This window comes from Hylaeus anthracinus, unplaced genomic scaffold, assembly GCF_026225885.1.
Source record: "Hylaeus anthracinus isolate JK02 unplaced genomic scaffold, UHH_iyHylAnth1.0_haploid 5, whole genome shotgun sequence".
Lineage (NCBI taxonomy): Eukaryota > Metazoa > Arthropoda > Insecta > Hymenoptera > Colletidae > Hylaeus > Hylaeus anthracinus.
In genome coordinates, this window is record NW_026535322.1 from 2,328,252 (window position 1) to 2,350,352 (window position 22,101).

At 42.4% G+C, this 22,101-nt stretch overlaps 1 protein-coding gene across 11 annotated transcripts in view; it reads left to right on the plus strand.

The window, feature by feature from the left end:
* The window catches only part of LOC128895916 (blood vessel epicardial substance-like), a 57,304-nt gene that overhangs the window by 14,896 nt on the left and 20,307 nt on the right, over nt 1–22,101 (plus strand). The window contains exon 1 of one of the 11 annotated variants that reach the window (XM_054158925.1): nt 7,307–7,405. The exons of the other annotated variants lie outside the window; for them this stretch is intronic. The gene's annotated coding sequence lies outside the window, so the exon portion shown is untranslated. Of the gene's footprint in view, nt 1–7,306; nt 7,406–22,101 lie in introns of those variants that run through there. 11 annotated transcript variants of the gene reach the window in all.

Below are 22,101 nucleotides of genomic sequence, written 5' to 3' on the forward strand. Positions count from 1 at the left end.
ACGCGCAACGTTGATGGGTACAACGCCTCGCAGTTACAAAACTTTTGTGTCAGACTTGCTTTTACTCGATGCGAACATTTGTTTTCTAATCACCTCGGGTAGAAATTGAATCGAAATCGATGGAATGCAAAGTTATAATCAAAATGTATAATTTAAATGTAAAGTCATTGTTTCTAAATGCTTCACGAACCGAGATTAATTTCTGAAGTTTTGCTCATGCGATTCATTAACAACCTTTCTCGATAAATCGTATTGTTTTAAGCCAGAGAAATGGAAAAAAGAATGTGTGTTGACCCAGAAGAATCGGACGTGCGAAAATAATCAAACCGCGAAACGCGAAACTGCCAACGCTGCGATGTTTACCGATGGATTGAGACGACGATTAACGTCAGTCGCGGTAAGTGACAGACATTGGGCACACGCGTACGTGGATAAGCATTCCAGTGAATTGCCATCTGTCAATTAAAAGTTAGACTACAATCAAATTGTGACCCGAGTCCTTCTCCACGTGTGAATGTAATGAACGCGGCGTCCTGAATAAACGACGCGGTGTTGATTAATGCAATCATCGTTTCCAATCGCTTGACAGCGATAATTTTTATCCCGAAGTGACAGAATGCACCGTTTCGAGTACTAATATAACGTCACGACGCAATTGTCCTTGCGTCGGGGAAAATATTTAACAGAGTTCAAAATTGTGAATTTTAAGAAAGATTACGTTCATCTATTTTTATGAATATTTCCACAGTTTGAATTTGAATTTAATGATTAAGAACAGAGGGGGAGGGAAATACATTAACAGTTAAGGTTTTACACGTGCAACACGGTTTTATCGGTAGGATGTAGATTGACATTAACTATAAGAAGTAAAATATTGTCTGGGTGCAAACGAGATTGCTCGTTCGACCGATGTAAATGGGTTAATGATCTATGAAACTTATTTCAGTTCGAAGGACGTCAACCTAGTCTTACTTGAGGGATTTACGATAAAATCTCTGAGGAACTATGGTTACCAAACCTCTTAAATTCTGATTTCGTTCTAAACGAATACAACCGCGCGATAATATAATTTTATCCTAATTGGATCGAAACGACCGATCCTTAACGCACGACACGCCAACTCTGGAAAGATTAATATACTTTTGTGTACGTTATCTAAGTTAACTGAGTTACTAGCTGGCTCAACGGTTTCTAGACGGCGCGGATAGTCGGGGGGTCGGGTTTTATTTCAAAGTTATCGCCGTTAATCGAAGGAACTTCGAAAACTGTTAGAAAGGGGGCGGGGGTGCACTCGGCGGATTTCACGCGGAAAATTAGAAACTTTCGTCCAATCTTTCCGATACATCGGAAAACATTGATTAGAGTTCAGCGTTGAAATATTGCCAAGGAAGTGTACGCCGTAAACAAGAAGTTTGCGGCCGCCGAAATTATTGGAATTCCCGTGTATGGGGATCTGTTGTTGCGGTGGGTCGATGTAAATTTTCCACGGCACACGCAATTGCTTTCAAACGTTGTGCGATTCTGCAAACATTTCTGTTGAATGTATAATTAACTTGGGTTACGCTCAGCTGCATTTACGTAACATAGAGTTGGACGCACGGTGTAACTTAGATTTAGACGAATGGACGTAGGCGTGGAAATAATTAGGTTAAACCGAAAGAGGGATAAATCGTAATGGAATTACTTGAAACAGTCGCAACCTTTTATTGACGAAAGTGTATAAAGCGTTCACTGTGTCGTGGAAACGCAATTTAGAGACAATGTCGTCAGTATATCCTCTTATCTGAAAGTCCACCTTGGAATAGGTGTCTTCAACCCCTAACGGACTTTGGGGGAGATAACCCTGTGCGTGGCTCGGGCAGACCCTTTGTTCTTCTTTATGGCAGCCATTCGCTTCTTCGAAGACAAACGTTTTGCGTGCGAATTGTTACTTCTGCGTATCGTTCGTTCCCTTTGGACATTTAAATGATACATAATCGAAATGTAATCTTTACGCAAACCGTTCGAGAAACAGTACTTGGACACTTTATATTCCGTGACTTGTTCGAGTTATAACAATACAAGTTACAGTGACGTTGTTAGTTCTTCGCAGACGCCATTAGTATATTGTCACTCTTAATTAATTTTATTACAGAAAAGCGAGCACTCGCGTGGCTTTACAGGTCTGTCTTAATAACGAAATTAATTAAAATTAATTTCACTTACTATTTTTTCACAATTTTTCCTTTATACATATTTCTTCTGTATTCCACGATCGTATCTTCGTGATATTTATATTCAGAAGTTACGTTGAGTTTACGGGTTCATATTATCTTGCGATTAACGTTCGATTGGAGAATTATGCTGATTCAGCGCGACGATGAATCGAGTCGTAAGAACGAAGCTTTACTCTTTACTGGATCGAATCCGCTTAAGACCGCCATTTCCCTCGACACGAACTGCCGCTCTCCATTCGTTTACAGTAGATACAGGGAGATTGTTGGACAGCTTTAGAATTGGATTAGGCGGTCGTAGTACGTGAGGACCACGCCGACATACCGTCGTTCGATCCCTCGAATCCCTTGGCCAAAATGGTTACTTACAAGCCGCCAGAGACAGCCTGATTTCGAGCACAAGAGTGCCGAAATTATTCATCCCGCGACTCTTACAGAATTGCCACGATCGCGTCTAGGTATTTTAGAGCCCGAGGCAACCGTGAAGTACGGAGACTTTGCACGAACACTTTGCTATCAATAGGTATCGATATTTCATTTATAAGTTATTCAAATAGTTTAGTGTCGATTACAATTCCTTGGTAATTCGTTAAATTGTACTATTTTTCAAAAATCCACTGCCGATCTTTTTATTTCGAGGATTTTATCAACGTCCAGGGGCACGTGACCTTTCTAATTTGGACTTGCCACATCTCTGTCCATCGGTTTTCCCAAATCGATCGTTTTCTGACGTAATGAAAGCAGGGTATAGCACTTTTTCTTCATTGCGTACTGAATACAAAGTACGACGAAATAGAAGCGTAAGAAGAATTGGCGTTGTGCAACACCCGCTTACACAAATACTACGTTTGCATCGTGGGCGGAATGACATAGGGTGTAAAGCCAGTGGCGTCGCTAGACACCTGCGGAGGATGGAAAACGCGTTCGGTGATATTATCAGAAAAAGCGACACTGAAATGACTATCTATAACATTTACCATGCTACATCGGTACGTATCCTTTGTACAAGTATTTATCATATTTTTACCAAATTTTCATTTCAAACTCGCGAAACAATGTAAATGCAGACGCAACACTCCATCCACGATATTGTAAATTTAACGTGCGACTTTTAACTTTGTTATTTGCGTCATTTCCACTGCCACTGCGTTCAGTGGTGCACGGGGATCGCGATTTACGAGCATCATTAGCGCAAAAAACATTACCAAGGATCCTGTATAGTCCAACGAGAGAAATTCATAGAGGTGACTCTCATTAATTACCTCGCGGGGCGACAGTAACCCTAGCGACGCCACTGTTCATAGCAGGCTGCTTATTGCGCGCAAAGGTAATTTGGTAATTGCTGTTTCATGCTATCTGAATCGATTGTACCCGATGCGTTTCGGTCGTTTGCGACAGTTACACGAATTCCCAATCTTGCGCACTGTAAACGGAAATTGATTCAATCCAGAGGCGAATTGATTCGATTCGAACGTTGAAATCAATCGTCGCGGAAATTTTATTTTAATTTCTCCATACTTGAAACGAAATTCTCCGTACCGGTCGCTCGGATGTAACCCCGATTTCGACGTGATATTTTTGAGAGATATAACGAGCAATACTACCATGGAAATTAATTATATATTTTTACATTTATTTGGTAACTTCGATTCGAACAAAAATTAATTTGAAAGCGGAGAATTAATTTTCTTCGATTTTGCAGCGTCGGTCGCATTGCTCCATCTGTGAGAGATAAGCAAAACCCATCTGGCGAACGTGTCTTCGAGATATCTGTTGAAAGCTTGTCCACGATGATAAACCCTCTTTGTTCCCTCGTGGAGTGAACAGAACGCGCCTTACGTTCATCGACAGAATCTATCTGAATGCGCATTGAAAATCGAGGTATAGTGCTCGTGCATTTATGCACCCAAGAAGCGCTCCGCGAGGAAGTCGACGGTCTAGCGAGCAGCTCACATAAACATAACAAATACCAGTGAACGTAATGCTCTTAATATTACGTGATAAATCGTTTGATCTCGTTCCTCCTTAGCTAACATTAATATTTACTAATACATTTTCTACAAACACGGTATAATATTGTAGTATCCGCGCTTCCCATACCCAACAATAAGGAGTCAAATAAGAACACGAAACATAGAGTACGGGATTGGTCGCGTAGGTAAAGCGGTCGACTGTGGATCCGAGTATCGTGGCTTCGAATCCCCGTGCCTTATTTTTCGTTTAGACGAAACAATATTCCTACAATATTCGAGGTATTAATGCCAGCCCAGTGGTAATGCTTACTACTGAAAATATTCCATCTTGCATTTTATTCTCTTCATTCTTCATACTGCATTCAGTCACGTTACGTTAGCTTCTAATCAAAGTTATGAAAACTGAAGGACGCTTGTAACTCCAAAGCAAGGTCAGACGCGTTGCATAATTACATTTCCACTGTTCCCACTCGGTAAATCCACCCCTAAACCTGCTAGTAAAGCGAGACCAGAGTTCTATTCTACCATTATCCAATCGCGATATTTGAAGCGTAGCCTTCTCCCATCGGATTGATCGGCTCTGGATGTTTTCAAGGTGGCCGAAGTATCGGCTAGAACGACGCCCGTATGCTAATTAAGAGCAGCTGTTCTTTCGTGACTCGATGCCTCGGTAAAGCCGACACCGTTTGTTCGTTACCTTTTCGCCTGCTTTACGGGCTCGCCCTACGCTCGGGTCAGGGTAAATCATGTGACGTCATAACAGGGTGTGGTGATTTACGTGAGACTTCGACATTACGGCTACCCTTGCGCGAGTGCACCCCGTCCGTGTGACTCTTCGCAATTGGGCCAACGTCGAAGTGATTCGAGCGTCGAATTTTTTTTTTTTTTTTTTTTGCTCACCCCCAAAAACGACGAACGCGAAAATTTCAATTAGCCCATACTCGCGAATTTGAGGTAAAGTAATGCATTCTATTTAATATGGTGCGTTTAATATTATAAGATAGATGTGCATTACCTGATCTCTTTATAAAGGATTTTTCCGAAGGGGATTAGCCATTGAATTCTTCGCTTCTATTTCTTCGTTTCTACAAGTTCCTTTCCTAGAAGCAAGTGGTTCTCTCGACTACAATTTTAGTTTTTATTTTTGCATTAGTTTCAAAGGTGCACTTCTTAGAGTTGAACAGGTTTCTCGCAATTAAGGAATATCGGATATTTCGTGGTAAACATGCCCAGTCTCGAATACATTTGTAGCCGTCTGTGCGCAACCCTTCTATATGAGAGTTAAAAAGCAATTGGGCGGCACTTCACACGTCATTAAAAAATTCCTCCGTCACACTCAGACCTGTGGTAAAGACGAAAGTGGAAAACGAGCATTCAGCGTTAAATTGCCGTGACACTAGAAGCACGAGCGCCCTTTTATTTTCCAGAAACTTTATCGAATATCCGCTGCGAGCACCTTGCGGCTTACGTGTTAATTTTGTTTAATTAATGTGTCGTATCAATATCTGCATTTACAATTGTAGATTAAATTTATAGAAAGACTAATCATTATAGTTAAAATTCATCGAATTCCAAGATACAGGTTAAGTCAAATTTCAAACATCGAGCCTAAATAAATCGAGTGTACACACTTTTTCGAATTATTTCGTGTTTGAGAGTCCATCGCTCATGGTCGCTTGGCACTCCCTCAAAAATCCCCTCAAAGGAAGCTCGTTTATTTTACACTATCCCAGGCAGAAGATGTAATAAGAAAGAAACATGCGCGAGGGGTGATAAACCGACACAGAGGAACACAGAGACGACACTTTAATAGCTTGGCCAATCAAAGAGCCACTAAACTTCTTGTTTGCAAGTGTTGCAGACACCGTCACACTTTATCCCGAGTTAGACCTGCTCACGTTTCGTTTTCCAACCTTTTGGTGTACCGTACGTCGTGGTAAAGTGAAAGTCTATTTACTGTCCTATCAGAGGCCTCGGGATGATCAGGAACTTTTTCTTGCATCGGTGTTTAAAACCTCGTGAAACGTCGTTACGAAAACATTGGGGATTCGATTAAGGTTTACTTACGTCTGCATTGCGAAAAAAATAATTGGGTTAGGTCAGAGGTCGATTAATTTAATAACAGAAACGAAATAAAGTCCAGTTATTTAATGTTGTTTAACCGTCGAATTATTCACTTCCAACACTTGTTACTTATAATAATACATCCAGAGCTAGCGATCTTCGAACTATGTTTGCAGCATTAAAACTTTGTTAATTAAAGTCTTGGAATATATTAACTATGGAGGTCGTGTACTCCGATAATACCCAGACTTCCATTCTTCTTACAAAAAGTAGAACATTTAAAAAATCGAAGATTACATTCCTTTCAGAAATGTACTTCCTCCTCGAAGCTGTCGCCTCAATTGCGGCCACGTTAAATGCATATCAGCGTAATGTAAGCCAGGCTTATCAGTGATTCTGTGTCCTGACACAATGGGTAACCGAAACATTTTTGCGAGGCAGTTCTTCGGTCTCCTCGTGTTCCATTGTGGACGCCCAGAGTGTCATGGGCCGAGTTCCGTCGTCGTCGTCGTCGTTCCAACGGTAAGCGACCATAAAGGCGTTAGTGTTAAAGTGGTGCTCAGTAAGCGTGGACGTCGAACACGATTGTGTCGGGGTCCACGACATGCTCGTACCAACCGCAGACCTAATTGTCTCCCTCGCGTTGCATTCGTACGGTGTGTCTTATCGTATGCATTTAGGCCGTGGTGCTCGCTAACGATCACTGGGAAATGCAGATTTGCGGCACAACTAAAAAACAACGGCGTGCTTTCACGTCAGGAAGTCGAGACGCTGGAAGACGCTTCGAACGCTGCATACGTGTGGTTTTAATTGGACACAGTTACTTTCCTTTGGCCAAACGTTTGGCATGTAATATAAAAAGTTTCTATGTAGAAATTCTAGGACTTTGTTCGATACGTTGACTGCCAGTTCCGTGGCAGTCAGCCACGGAATCCCACTCGACAATCGGTGCTACTATTTACACTGTCGAATTTGAAGAGAAAAAAAAAAAGGATTCCTCCATTTAAATTGTTCTAATTGGACGGCCCACGTTTTCTACTGACAAGTTCATGTGCTCCGAATCGACGGGAATAACCGGAAACTGTGGTCGCGTTGTTGCAAACACACGTCACCGGCGCTAGTTACGATGACGATTACGTGAAAACGTTTATACAGGTTAGTTGGCGCTAAACGAACATGGCCGCGTAAGGTTGATTGCGACGCGAACTTCGTTTTCTCTGTGCGGAGATAGATGGTTCTCATTAAATAGAGAAATTGTTGCAATCGTGATTTTAGTAGGATGCCGTTGTCAGGGAAATGTTAAATGGGGAGTTGGAGAGGATGCGGGTGTGAATCTAGCACTGAAATTTTATGTTAATAGGAGGAGTTTTAATTTTATGCGAAAAATGTTACATTGTTCCGCCTACCGGAAGAGGAACTGTCGGTCGGCGTGAGTTTTGAAACTGTTTCGACAACGTGCTTTGAAACTTTTCACTGTTTAAACTTTCTAAAACTGCGCCGGAGATATTTGTTACTTTGGAGAAGTTTAAAATATTCCTCTGCGACATTGGTGTCTCGCGAGAGGACAACGAGAAGCCTGATTTTTCTTTTTAACTTTTGTTATGTAATATTTTCCAGTCGAATTTCTTCTTATTTCTCAATTAATAGCTAATGCCAAAGGCAAAGTATCGATTACCAATTCCATCTCCCATGGCACGCCCTAAGTTTTTTCGTAATTTCGTCGGATCCGATGGCTCATTTATCGAAGATTCAGGGATTTCTCAATAATTTCAATAAGAGGAATACTTTCAGGAAGGAAGAATAGTTTTTGGCAGACGACACGAAAAGGTAGCAAATAGAGATCCCTAGGCTCCTCCCGTTTCTGCAAGAAGGAAGGTACCCGTTCGGTTCATTCTTCTCCGCGCGCTCGTCTTCTCTTTACTTTTGCAAAGCTGCCGATTGTTCCCGGCGCTTTACTCCCTTTATTTCATTTCCTTTCGATCACGGACCAAAGCTCGTGCCCATGAAAGTCTCGGCGCGCTTATGAGGCGAGAATTGAACTTTTCGAACAGCGCTCAGAAGTTCCGATAATCCTCCCTTTCGGTATCCGTGGATCCGAATAGCCAGTGAACTTGAAAAATGGAGGATAAATTGAACAAACGAGTATTCGAACCCGATGAAATGAGAAGCAGCGATGATAGTATCATTCACGAGTAATTGGAAGATATCGATCAATGGACAGATAAATGAAATTATTTGAAGAAGAAATAGAAACTTAAAACTATGCTATGAAACATCCATTCAATTTCTTTATTCGTTCAAATGTCCTTAATAAATCATTGGATACGTAAAGCCAGCCCACGACAGGCCTCTACGTGTAAAATGGGTGCTTTTGGAGCGGTTTACTATTGTTACACAATCGTCGCTTTAATGGCATAACTTGCATAATGAAACTCGCGAGGCTAGTGACGTGTAGACGAGGCTACTTGTCGCAGTTGCCAGGAAACCGAAACTTAACTCGCGGAGTCGAAAGTTGGACATTGCGATTGAAACTTGAACGAAGTTGTCCCGAGATGAACGGAAGTTTACTGATAACGGAACATCGCGAACCGTTAGTCGATGAAACTTCCCTGGTACTAAAAACCCTCTGGTGCACCCATTTTTCGACTTAGAAGAAGAAACCATCCCTTACATCGGAGTCACTCGTTCTATCTATTTGTAAATCGAAAGAAATAATATTTTCCTGTTGATAGTTTTTTCGACAGCTTTGAGAATGATGTGGTGTCGAATAAAACAAGTGGCTTCGATGTAAAGGATGTTTTCCTTAGCAGGAAGCACGGCATAGTTCTCGAGTGGTTCATTAAACATTTGTGCAAAGTTTCGTCAAAACCGGCTTCTGACAGCTGGCGATGTTCGCTTTCGAGCAGTAGGAAATAACCGACTTCGTCCCGTAGTATTGTCTGTGTGGGTGGAGCGAACTTTTCATGGAATAATTTCACAGAACAGATGCATTTGACACCTAATCTTCCGAGGATGACCCCTCACGATTGCACATAAGCTATCGCATACCTCCGAGAATGCTGCTGACGCTTTGCTCGGATATTAAAGACGAGCACTGCCGTTCGTAAGACGAGATTTGCTCAGCCACTGATAAAATGGTCTTCGTTACGGTACACCAATACAAAGAAGACTCTCTGATTAGAGTTATTAAAGTTTCATCGAAACGAAACTCCTGAGTTTGCAAATGAACCTTTCAAAATTAAATTTCATGTCGTCAGTTGCATCTCACGTAAAAAAGTAAATGTCTACGAATATTTGTAGACATGTCGTTTAAAACTGCTCGATATACTTCGAATACTAATTACTAGACTGTCTTCGTAGGTCGAACAAGACGCGCCTGAGTTTCAGAACGCATTTGCCAGTCTCCAGCAACGAACGGAATAATAAATAACGTCGTAATGCGTGAAGTACGTGACAAATCCAAATAAAGTCCGTGACGGTAATAAACTTCGTATCGTGGTCGAAAGCTACTTGCCACGGCGACGCCTAATAGGCGGTATCACGCACGATTTGTCACGCGCATTCCTATCGAGGCTGTGTCGCGAGAAACGCTCATGCGAATTAATTTTGACAAATTACAGAGAACGACGAACAGGCCCGAAGTCGTTCCGTCGCGAAGTGCACCCCGCAATTTGCCGATACGTATCGCCGCTAACGCGTTTGTTCTCAAGGTTATTCCCTAATTTCGCAGTGACCTAATCTGACGTATAAAATTTACGTGTAATTTCGACAGCGATTAGATCGCTCGATGGTCTAAAAATACGTCGGAGCCTTCAGAAGTTTGTCGTAAGACTTTCCAGCTTGGTGGAAGGGAGAGGTTTGGAGAGGGAGAGTAGATATTGTCATTATGTAATATTTAACATTTAGATCGGAGATCATTTGTAGGGTTGACTTTATGGTAAAGACAGATAGTTACGTTGGCAACTAGAATGTGTCAGGCAATGGTCAGACATGATAGAGCGCATGACATTGAGTGTCAACTTGGAAGCAGAAAATCGAATGGCAGGTACATAGAAGATTTTTTTCTTGACTTCTAATCACGCATACTAGATTCCTGAATATTCTATTATAAAAAATGATGTAACCACGAATGTAAAATTACCCACAATTTGAAAAAAAACTATTAGGATACCAATTTTATTACTTTGAAATCGAAGAAGATTTTGGTATGTTACGTTGTATGTCCACGTTGAATTCTGTTGTATAGAGTACTACTCTGAAAGGACAAGAGCCAGAAAAGGAGGAGCTCTGAATCGTAGCTTAAGGTTTCGGTTGAGAAATTGCTATTCCCGCGATAGGGATTCTCGAGGGCCTCATTTATTCTTCCGCGCTGTTGGTAAGAATCAGCGCCAAACATTCTCGCGAAAATTCGTATTTCACCGCGAGCTGGTCGCCGTTCGGGGATTAATTATAACAGTCCCGCACGGACAAAATGCTTGGATCGTCGTTCTTGGAGAATTCAAGCTCTTTCATTGCAATCTTTTCAAACTTTCACTCTGCTTTATTTTCCAACTGTTGTTTGTACTATAAGTTATTCTATTCTTTTTGTTCCTCTGTCAATACCCCGAAGGAGTCCCAAAAGTAAAGTCGGAACGTAACGAAGAATAATAACAAATCAAGCACACACGTCCGTGCAACGATTCGTGTTGTTTCTGAAATCGAGCTCAGAGATCCAAACAAACCAAGACGTTGAAAGTGTCTCTTGCACTCGATCGCGAGATTTCCACGAATCAGGCCACGTGCACGTAAATTGGCACACGGTGTCCCGAAAAATCGCATTCACTTTTACCCCAGGCCTCTCGTTTAAGTTCATGTTTTCGTGTATCGCGCATACACTGGCTGGCCTGGTCCTGTAATCTCTTGGCACTGGCCAGGCAGGATTCCCTGCGTTCGTCGTGACGTAACTATAATTTAGATACGTTCCGTTGGCACACCCGTTGACAGTCGTACGCTTGGTCAGATGCCAAACGTCCCCTACGTAGGGGGCAAAAGGTTTGGTCCAACGTCTCGCCTATTTTCCACGCCTCGGTTAACTTCGCCGAATACCTTGGCGTAGTGGTCAGCCTGGAGGTACCTCGTCGCTACGGGTCCTCGTATATTTTTCCCCACCCTCAGCTTTTTTTCGGTCCACGTCCCCCACCGAGTATAATTCTCGCGCGTGATCTACGATCCGAAGAGGATGGCCGTTTTAACGGGCGTCGAGTCGGAAAAGGAGATGCCTCCTGCGATTCAGCAGAGTTGAGCGATAAAATATGAGGAGCTTCTAAGCTCCTGGGAACGGGGAAAGCGTACGACGCATTCTATCGGTCGCAATTACTTCGATAACAGAGAGTTTCAACTGCACACGAGTCAGCAATTAACATTGAATTTAATGCTGCATTTGTGGAAGACGAGGATGCATTCAAAAGGTGTAGCAAAGCGATTTGTACTACTTGCGCTCTGAAGTAGAATTTGGTCAGACAAGGGGCATACATGCGGCGTCGTGCGACACAGATTCTGGAAGAAACCGCACATGTTACCGAAGTAAACAAATTTGAGAGCTTTCCAGACGGTTACGTGCCATCCAATATACGTGTACAAATTTTCGTTGGGTATGCAAAGCATGATTTTTGGTATAATAAAGTAGCTTGATGGATACGAGTGAGTTGACGTCAACGATGAAGGCCGAACATGGTATCAGACGCTGACGATGTACGATCGATCTTCGATGGAGACATCTCGGAAATTCAAGTAAGAACTTACATCGAGTGAAGACGTCAAGATATTTTAATAAACGTGAAGCATACACGTATTAGTCGCTTATCAACACGAAGGATAGATGATAGAAGTATTTCGCTTCTTTAGACGCGAGTTCCATTTACAAATTAAATTTATTATGTGGATTTAAATCAACGCTTGTGTACAAGCAGTGGTCATGCAAATCACAGTGATTTGCACGATACGACGTGAAAGAAGTGTTAGAGGATGGATGGTCGCTCGTAAAAATGCCAGCTGCTTTTTTTGGCACGCATTTATTGGAATCGTTACGGAGCTCTGGCTATTCATTTGAATTTAATACCCCGATTGATCGATCGTCCGAGGAAAGAGGAAAATGACGCAACGAAATCAACAGCCTAGCTCAGCGGACGCGGGGCGTCTAGGACGATAAACATTTGATTCATGGCGAACAACAATTCCAGCGAGCATCCGATGATCTATCTGATGCCAAGCTTTTTCGCGATTCTCGCAACGTGTCCGGTTTACATCGAGTCGACGTGCTTTCGACCCAGCTGACGATGATAAAAATAACGTACTATGTATACGATACGACTATGTATCGTCTAGGAAAGCTAAAAAGAAAGGTCTGTCTCGTATTCGAGCAATGTCGAAACATTTCTCGAGAGATTGAGTTTCTGTATTTCGTTACAGTAAATCGAGACACGCTGGTAAAGATCATAAATAAATGATCGAAACGTCTTTAAAGGAAGGCTTAGAGCGATATCACGTAACTGTTACTATTTTATATGCATAGTTCGTTTCAATTTGAAATGCATATTATTTTTGTAGTACCCGTAGCTTGCAGGATCATTATAAATTTCCGCTCTCGCCGTTGTAATATCCCCGCTCCTTTGAGTACGCGTCCTGCGAGCCGGTTTGAGGAATAGGTGACGATAAATTGTCCCACTTTGGACTTATTTGACGCAAAGAACAGCTCCAAAATTGAGGTCGCCCCGGGCAGAGGAAGAGATGTTTCAAAAGAAGCGCGATAAAAATTGAAACTTTCCAACGGCGTTCACGTGTTATTCTCATTTCAGGTTTTAATTCCGCCGCGCCTTGATTACCTAATCATAAAAGCAGCAAGCGGAGTAACGAAAAGCTTTGAAAAGGGTCTGAAACTAAATGCGATGGTAGCTTAAAAAAATTATTTCCTAGACTTTATGTTTATATGTAGCGAAGAGAAAAAGAGCTTCGTGCTACTTGCAATAAAAGGTTTACGATTTTCTACTCGTTTCTCAAGCACCGTTCAAGTTTCGAGTAATAATGGAATCTCTATGCTTTCATAGATTGCTAATATATACAAACACGTGCAAAGTTTTCATCCATGACATTAGCTTCGTCATACCTCCGCGTCGGAGAACAGACCTCGGTCAGCCTGTACAGGAATCTCTTCTCGCGATGGACGAAACGGTCATGAATAAAAGAATCGTTATAGTTACGCTCGCTATAGTCTTTTAACGACGTTCTTGGCAAAATATTCCGTTCCTATAGAAAACTGGTGACCTACTCCTACCGCAAGATGAATACTTGCTTGTGAGATGAAAATTTTATCGAGCTTCCCTCCTACTTTCCAAACTCGTACGTTTCATTATAATCGGTTACTTCTCGAGTATGTTCTAATACCCTGCACAGATTCGATCTAATGTTTTACGATCGATAATTTCCTTTCTGTTCGTCACATTCGGAAGATACATTTTATTCTATAGAATCGCTAACGAGACTCCCTCCTTATTTATTCCGCAAAGCGCATGAGCCAAAGAGACCGAAAATAAATTCTATCGTGGCATAACGGACGCGACAGTGATCGCGACCGTGGGACGAACTCATCTTGCGGCGGACACCTCCTCGAATAATTCGATATTACCGTTCGATTCTGAGTATTTCCGTACGAGTCGCGGCTAATCCGATTTTGCATTGATGAGATTGCACCCTCGGAACGGAAATTCGTCGGGGCACTGATCCTGACGGATTTTGCGATCGGAGCTGTCCAACGTAAACATCGCCACTAATTGCCCGAATAGATCCCCAGGCTACTTAGGTTCTTCTGTGACTCAAACAAGAGCATTTTACATAAAAAATTAATGCGTAGAGTTTAATTCTCATTAGAGAAAAATAATATTTTATCATTGTACTATCTATTCCAGTTCACGTTCGCAGACCTGGTCAAAACCTCGTCGAAGGTTAGACCGTGGAGTTTTAGTACCTTTTATTGACCAACCTCCCACGTTTCCTGGTATTATTTATTTAACAGTGACACGTGGCCCGCCACGCGTATCGCGCTGTATTTTCCTCCCTTTGTTACACGAAACGAAACACTGGCTGCATTTTATGTCTCCATGGGTGACAAGCAACGCTGGAATTCCAATACATAGCGGCAACGCTCGTACAAATATTTATGGAATAAATTTCAAATGCGTTGCCGAACTCTTGAATTGTTCGAGCTTTTTCTAGCAGTGTCCCTCTTTTATTGCACTTTTTACATTTCTGCCGCGATACGTTTTCTACTTTTCTAGGCAGTTTCGGTTTATAGTGAAAATACGCGTGACGTAACAGAGAGACACATTGTGCCGCGAATAAAACATTTGGATCGCAGCGACTCCAACCTCGAGGAAAGACGATCGCAAAAAGCAGATAAAATCAAATATTAGCTTAGCAGTAGTCGAGATGACTTTCTACATTCGTTTCCACGCTTTTCGTTTTTATTATTCGCAATATACGATCGCTTGTTACGAAAATTTGTTATCAGCGAGGCACTGGGTCGGGAGACGTCGATAAAATTAGATTGGGGAAAGAAACGACACTTTAACGAGATGTTCGTTGACCCGAAACTGCGAATGTCACGGAGGACTGGGTGAACCCTTTTACACAACATTTCTTGCGCGAGCGGGACTGCCAGCAAAATGTGAAATCATGATCCGTATAATTGAACCTCATTAGCGTTACCCCTCGTTACAAAAAGGAAAACGGTTCACAAATACATTCTTCGTAAATGTAAACTATTTTAAATACCGTGACACGAACGCGAAAATCCGTTTCTGTTTAACGAATATAATTCATCCGTACGTCGGCGACTTCGTAATTCGAATGGAATGGAATCTTCGACTGGTAAACATACAGTTTTCGGTAATCTCATTAGCCTTCTAAATGAATTTCCCCTGGATCATTGCCAGACACGCGTTCGAGACGCTTGAAATCTGTGTCGTAATCAATAATCGAGCCATTCATTACGAAAGTGGTGTAAACCCATTTATCTTTGCTTCGGGATAGAAAACGGTTTGCGTTTCAATCGACTTGAAAGTGTTGATAAGCTCTACCTGGTTCGTCGTGTGCTCCTAATGATCACTCCTGAGTAAATTAATTAGATACGTAAAGAAAACGCAAGCTTTTCAAACTCTTCTTCGGGCGCCGTAACGATCTAGCCCTTTGAATCGCGGGGACGAGATGACGTAGATGGCAATGGTCCGTGACCTGGCTGATTTAGAAATCACCAGGCCGGCTATCTCGCGTTCTCGATCAGCATTTCCGCGGCAGGTCCGTTATTAACGAATCAATCAATCGCGAATGGACTCGCGTATCCGTGTCGTTGTTTCCGAACGAGATCACGAATCGGTTGTTACAACCGACTGTTCGTCTCAATAAGACAAGTTTGGCGCACGGTTCTGCTTTCGATCCGATAAGATCGGTGCTTCTGGCTAGAAGGTGGTACGATGCCATCGCTGATAAGCCTGCACTGTTACAGGAGCAGAGGGGAGGAGTGGGTCATTCATTTTGTTCGAAAAATAATTGAAAAACTAATGAGAAGCTTAGCGAACACTGATCGGGATGTTCGATGAAAACTGTATAGGATATTAATTAGATCAGTGTAGGATTTATGGAGTAACGCATTTTTCTACTTCACTTTTTTCTACCCCCTGCGTCCTCGAGTATCATCGTTGCCTCTGAACAAGATCGCGAATCGGCCAAACGATGGTTGTTACCACCGACTGTTCGTCTCAATAAGATACGGTTGGCGTACGGTTCTGGTTCCACGGCGATAAGATTGGTTGGTTCTGGCTGGTAGGTGGTCCGATGACGTGGCTGATTGTAGGCCGGCACCGCTATTTCGAGGGGCAGATTTTCTACCGGCCAGAAAATATCCGGCGAGATCTACCGACCCGTAAACTCGGCCACTAAAACGCTTGGAAGCGGGGCTCGGAGTCACGCAGCCTTTACACGACCTCGAAGATAATAAAGTTCTGCTATTGCATCGGGCTCCGAGGCGATGAATCACGGATAGATGGAATCAAGGCTCCTTCGAGGATCGATACCGCCCCCGGGCTTTCTCGTATTTTTAACGTTCGGATATTTTGCATTTTCCGTTTGCCCCCGAGACTTTTAGCGGATTGCCAACAGTTCGAGCGTCTTACAGGACCGCTAAGTCACGAGGAAAGTCTGAATAGAAACGCCGCAGCCTTCGGCAAATGACCCGTTTATTGCACAAAATCACATATCGATGAAATCCATGAAACAAAATGTTGAGAAATCCGATGAAATATAAAAAGTTATGACTATACCGAATCGCTTTGACATATAAATTTAAGATTTCTCAAAAAGTGGATTTTGAGAATAACGACGCGATCTCGTGGGTAAATCTGTGTCGTGTAAATTTTGTTTGGAAATAACGAGCAACAGAGGAGCGGATAGTGTTCGTTAAATAAACCACCGCACCGTTTCGAAACGCCGCTGATCCCAACGCGCTGTTGTCCGCTATAACTAGGAGAAAGGGAAAACACTTCTCGTTATTTCCAAAGAGAGTAAAGGTAAAGAATTTTCCGAGAGGGGCATCAGAATTTTGTTCTGCTACTAGGTGACACGGTGGCTATCGTATCAAATGAACGCTTACGTTTTATTGACCAATTTTTTGACGCTCCTTTTGGGAATACTCTATTTCCTCGAGTACTTCTTTCTCGTCGTTCTTTCTCCCCGTCGAAATTGAATAATCTGTCCGAGATTGGCGTTTACTCGATGCTCTTTTCTCGGGGAGACATTTACTGCGAAATCCAAATGAAAATTGATGAAATATGTAAATCCGGCCTGGTGCACACGGGACGGATGTCTAGGTGGAACACCGAAGACGAAAGCTATGTAGTACCTCGAAGCAGAACAGCTGGCTTAAACAGCGGCGAATACATAGAGCTATGTGTACGTATGTTCTGGAACCACAAGGATTTAGGGTACTCTTACGATGCTTTCACCCTTCGATCGATAGCGCTCGGCTCACCCTGGATTCCGGTGCACTACAAAACTCTGAAGGGAAAGCCGTCGGTTCCCTCGATGACTATTGCTGCGAGCTAAAACAGAGATTCACGAAGACCATATTTCTCTTCACTCGATGTAAAACGTATCAATTTTTTGAAGAACAATTTTTTGAAGAACAATGTTTTCCTTCTCTTTTTTAAAGTTTGACACCGTCTGTTCAAATCGATCGCAACGTAAATTAGTCGATCACTCTGCCAAGAAAACATCTTGTCCTTAGAAATCTGCTGAAATTTTCTTTCTCGTACTACGTACTTTAGCAATTTTATCTCAATTACTCCTTTATTTAACGTGGCACTCTCCCATTCGGAAATACCGCTCTCAGTGCCGACGGCAAATTGGTTGAAAAAAGATATTGCTGTTAAGGGTACGCACAAAACTGACTTTTATCGAGTTTTAATCTTCTTATGCTGCCTTTGATCACCGAGCGCAACTTGAGCGAGCTTCTTCGGAATATTGCATTTCCAGAAGTTAATTATGGGAGCTGAAATTCTAATCCAATTCACGAGGTATGACGCCCTTTTAGACGTTATTCTGCGAGACTGAGCTATCATCGTTCCATTCGATGAAAGTGCAAGTATTTTCTACCTCTGCGTTTCCGTGCGAGTTGAAATTAATACGCGACTGATGAATTATTGCTCTAGCGAAAGTTGTACGAATACTTTTTCGTAGATGAAAGTTCCGATGAAAAATGTTTCTTCTGGGCTCTGTTAATGCTATTACGGGAAGTAGAACTCGCGATAATGATATACTTTAGAAATAGCCTGATATTCTGCTCTGGTATAATAACGCTGATCACCGGAGTTCTTCTGCAAAACGAAGTTAGTTGCACGTGGCAAGTAGATTTCAATATCTATTAAGGCGCATTTGGGTCACGGAGAAATTTCTGGCAACAAGTGTCTGTAACGCCTTCCTAAATTCAGCCAATAAAACACTCTGCACTATTACCAGCTGTTTGTTAAAATTACGACCAGTCCGGAACGTCTAAACTTTAATCCAACGATTCCAGTTTAAGTGGAAATTACCATTCTACATTAATTAAACACAGTTCTCTAGTCTCGATGCTTAAGAGATCCAGACAGTGCAATAAAGAGGATATTTGAAATTATCGTTTTAAAATTGAAGACGCCACCAAATTGCCAATACGATAAGTAACAATTACGAGGGAGCAAGAAACTGCAGCGACATCAGAAACTGGAGATGTACGTTTAATCGACCAGTCCGTATAAATCACAAATCGTCACGCATCGAATCAGAAACTCCGCGAATCGAGTAATCGAACGGGGAACTGAATAAACGTTCGTTACTTCCCGCCAAGCACGGTCAATAAATTGCTGTGACTGTAAAATTCATATCGGGGAGAAGATAATGCAACCCAGTCGTTTCCGTCCGATTTAGAATGGAAGATATTACGTGGTCGCTGGGCTACGACATGCAAGATCCGTGAAATTCGTTGGCTGCTCGAACCTGTGAACTCTGTTTGCATCGAAGCTAGACTCGATAACAAAATTCTGTGGTACGAATACCCAAAAAGCTGGCCAAAAGTGTCTTCTTCGACGTCGAATATCTGATGTCAGAAATAGGGTACGGATATCGGTAGGAAGGAGTACAGAGTCTGGGCCATGTATAATAGGAGAGGGTTGCCAAAAATCCACCACTTAAGATATTTCATCTCGTGCTTCCCATTTCGTATTAATTCGTTACAAAATTGGTGTCCGAAAATTCTTGCACGATTTGTGTACTTTATATATGTACTATAAACGTGTACACATATAAAGTGTAGATTACGGTAATTCCAACGTGTACTTTATATTCACGATGCGTACTTTCGAATCTACTTCTTACGTTTAAAATTTTCATTGTCTCCGAAGTTATCAACCCTTTCGAATGTTGATCGGTTAAAGTTTCCAACCCGTGCGAGGAATACTTCCAGTGCAAAGACTCGAATATTCTAGACCTCGAACATCCATTAATTATTACGATCTGAATTTAATTCGCGTCACGAATTGAAAAGTATCATCAATTCTCTTCCGTCGCTCGGGTAAATTTAATTTTTGCGTGCGTTTCGGTTTCGTTGAACCAGTGTTCGCGGCGACGTGGCCTCATAAAACACTCGCGAATTGTATTCCCCTGGCCCGTAACATTTGATAGTCACGCGAATGACCACCAGCTGATGAGTTAGTAGTAGCTGCTCCCTGGGCTGACGTAACGGATCGTATGTAACTCGCACGGTTTCTTCGAGAATTAACCCAACCGAACTAGCTCTCGTTCCGCGGCGAGGTAATGTAATCCTTCGGCATTGCTCAACAAGACGCGAACGAAATTAATTGGGCTGTTGCATGGAACGTGTGCCCGCTACGCCATTCGTTACACGTTCACGTGTTATTACCCCCGTTGCGCTTACCCATCAACTGTTGCAGCGAAAGACGTGCACGGTGCCTGACGACCCTCGAATCAGAGTCAAAATTAGAAAGACAGATATTTTATCAGAATAACTAGAATATTCGAATCTTTAAATTGCTTAAATAATTTTAGTTTCGAAACATCGTACACTTCGAGTTTGCTATTAGAAAAGGAAATTTAAGAATTATTAAGGAATGAGCGTTTCTACGTTCCTCCATATTCTCAAAGATCCTTGCTTGAAGTTTTTGGTGTGGAAAATGTCGCCTGGATTTTCCAGCAGTTAATATTAAGTGACAGGCAATCCGTGCATCGAAATGGCAGGAAATATGTCAAGAATCTTAGCGTGACGGTATTAATATTGATCGGTTACAACGAAATGCAATAATAATTATCGGGGAATGTAAGCAAACTGGGTGACCGAGGCGGCACCCAAGTAATTCTCGAGTAACGTTTATTTCCACTCGAATGCAAACCGCTTGCAAACTACTGGCGAGTGACTCATTAAATGTTCCCGAACACACTGCATCCGGTAGATACATCGCTAACTGCTCGATAGGCCGACACATGTGAGTTTAATTCACCGTCTGTATATGCAAATTCACCGATGCGGGGTGTATGCGTTCGGCCCTAACCGTTGAGACAACTCGCTCGGGAATTGCTTGTCAAACTTGAGCACGTCGAACTACCGGCACTCTTATGTACCTAAACAATTTTTTCTCGTACAACGCGATCGTGTAACTCGAACGAGACAGTAGTCAACTCGGTATATTTGTAGCCGTATTATGCAAAGAAGTTTCAGGACTAATTGACAAAGTCTGCTTCCGCATTTCTTAATTCAACACTCCGACGGAGTTTAATTATTCAAGATTTTCAACGAACTGAATCGCAGTTGTCAAGAACTTGGCGACAATTGTCGAGCTGCGGAAGTTCCCACTTCGTCCTCGAACTTGTTAAAAGTTTCATATCTCACGGGTGAACGTACAATTCCGTGGCACATTTTTTAAGCAGACTTTATTAGCCAAATTTATACACATGTTGTAGTAGCACCAGGGAGTTAGATAACAGCAGTTCAAAGAATTCTGACTAGTCGAAACAAAATTTAGAAATGTTCGACAAAGTATTCGAACCTCTGTTCCCTTCCCATCGAACGCATCGCAGAACACATAATTCATCGAGGCACTCGCATCGCCTTCGCCATACTGCATAATCTTGATTACGACTATCGCCTAATTATTTATAGTCGAAGTTGGATGAGCTCGCGTAAAACGTAGCGACATTACGTTTGCTCTATCCCTCGTTTTACGACTGATACTGATGCGCGTGCATCGTAAACGTCGATTTCCCTCATCGGCTTAAGTATTTACGTCGCTAACGCTAAAAAATTTGTTGCTTATCGCGGGATACCTCATAGTTCGAGACCCGTTATGATGTACTAACCGAAGCAAGTGTCCGATCAATTTCATTCGTAACTGCGACGCGGAGAATGGAATATAAAATCGGCAATAGGTTCGAGGAACAACTCGTAAATTTCGTTAGCCTCCACCGATGTCCCACCCGGGATCGATACTCGATGTCTGCGCTCATAAACCGGCGGATGTAGTTGTAAAAAGGACGTCGTGGCACGATAGTACAAGAACACGTCAACTTGTTACAGGCGCGTTTAACTTCAAACCCAAAGAGCGTAAAAAGTTTGCGAGCACACGTTACATGACACCATAAATCGATCGACCTCGACCCCGATTGACAAACTGGGATGCAAATAATGACGGGGAGGAATATTTAGTAGCCAAAAAATGTTTAGTTAGGCTGGCTAACGCATATATACCGCCGGGAGTACCTCGACTTTTAACTCCCACGAATCGCTCTGGCTATGCAAATATCGTACACTCGCGATACTATAGTTGTCTTGCCGTGAATTAAGTAAAATTCAAGTAAAATAATTTCGAGAATTTACTTTGTAAATCGCGAGATTTCGAGACAGACCCGTAAAGAATGACACCTGTTGACCATTATCAAACCTACTTCTCCTTAACACACTACTCAGCCAACCATAAGGGAACGCAGTTGACAGAATAGAGAATTTTCATCGTACCCCTCGAGACAGATCTCCCTAGCTCCCAGCAGAACATTAGTTCCCTTCGGAAGGAACCTTCCACGGTTGCAACCTGTGAATGATCTAAGTTAGTTTCCTGGGAGGTACGTATGAAGAGACACTCTCGTCGGAATTTGCAAAAGAATTGCGAGCGAGCTGCATAGAAAACTAAAGGGAGACTGCTCGCTGTTTCGTTGAACGCGGGTCTCTCTTCCACGGTGAAAGAGATACTCTCTTTTCTCTGTAGAAAAACAGGCGGGGAGGC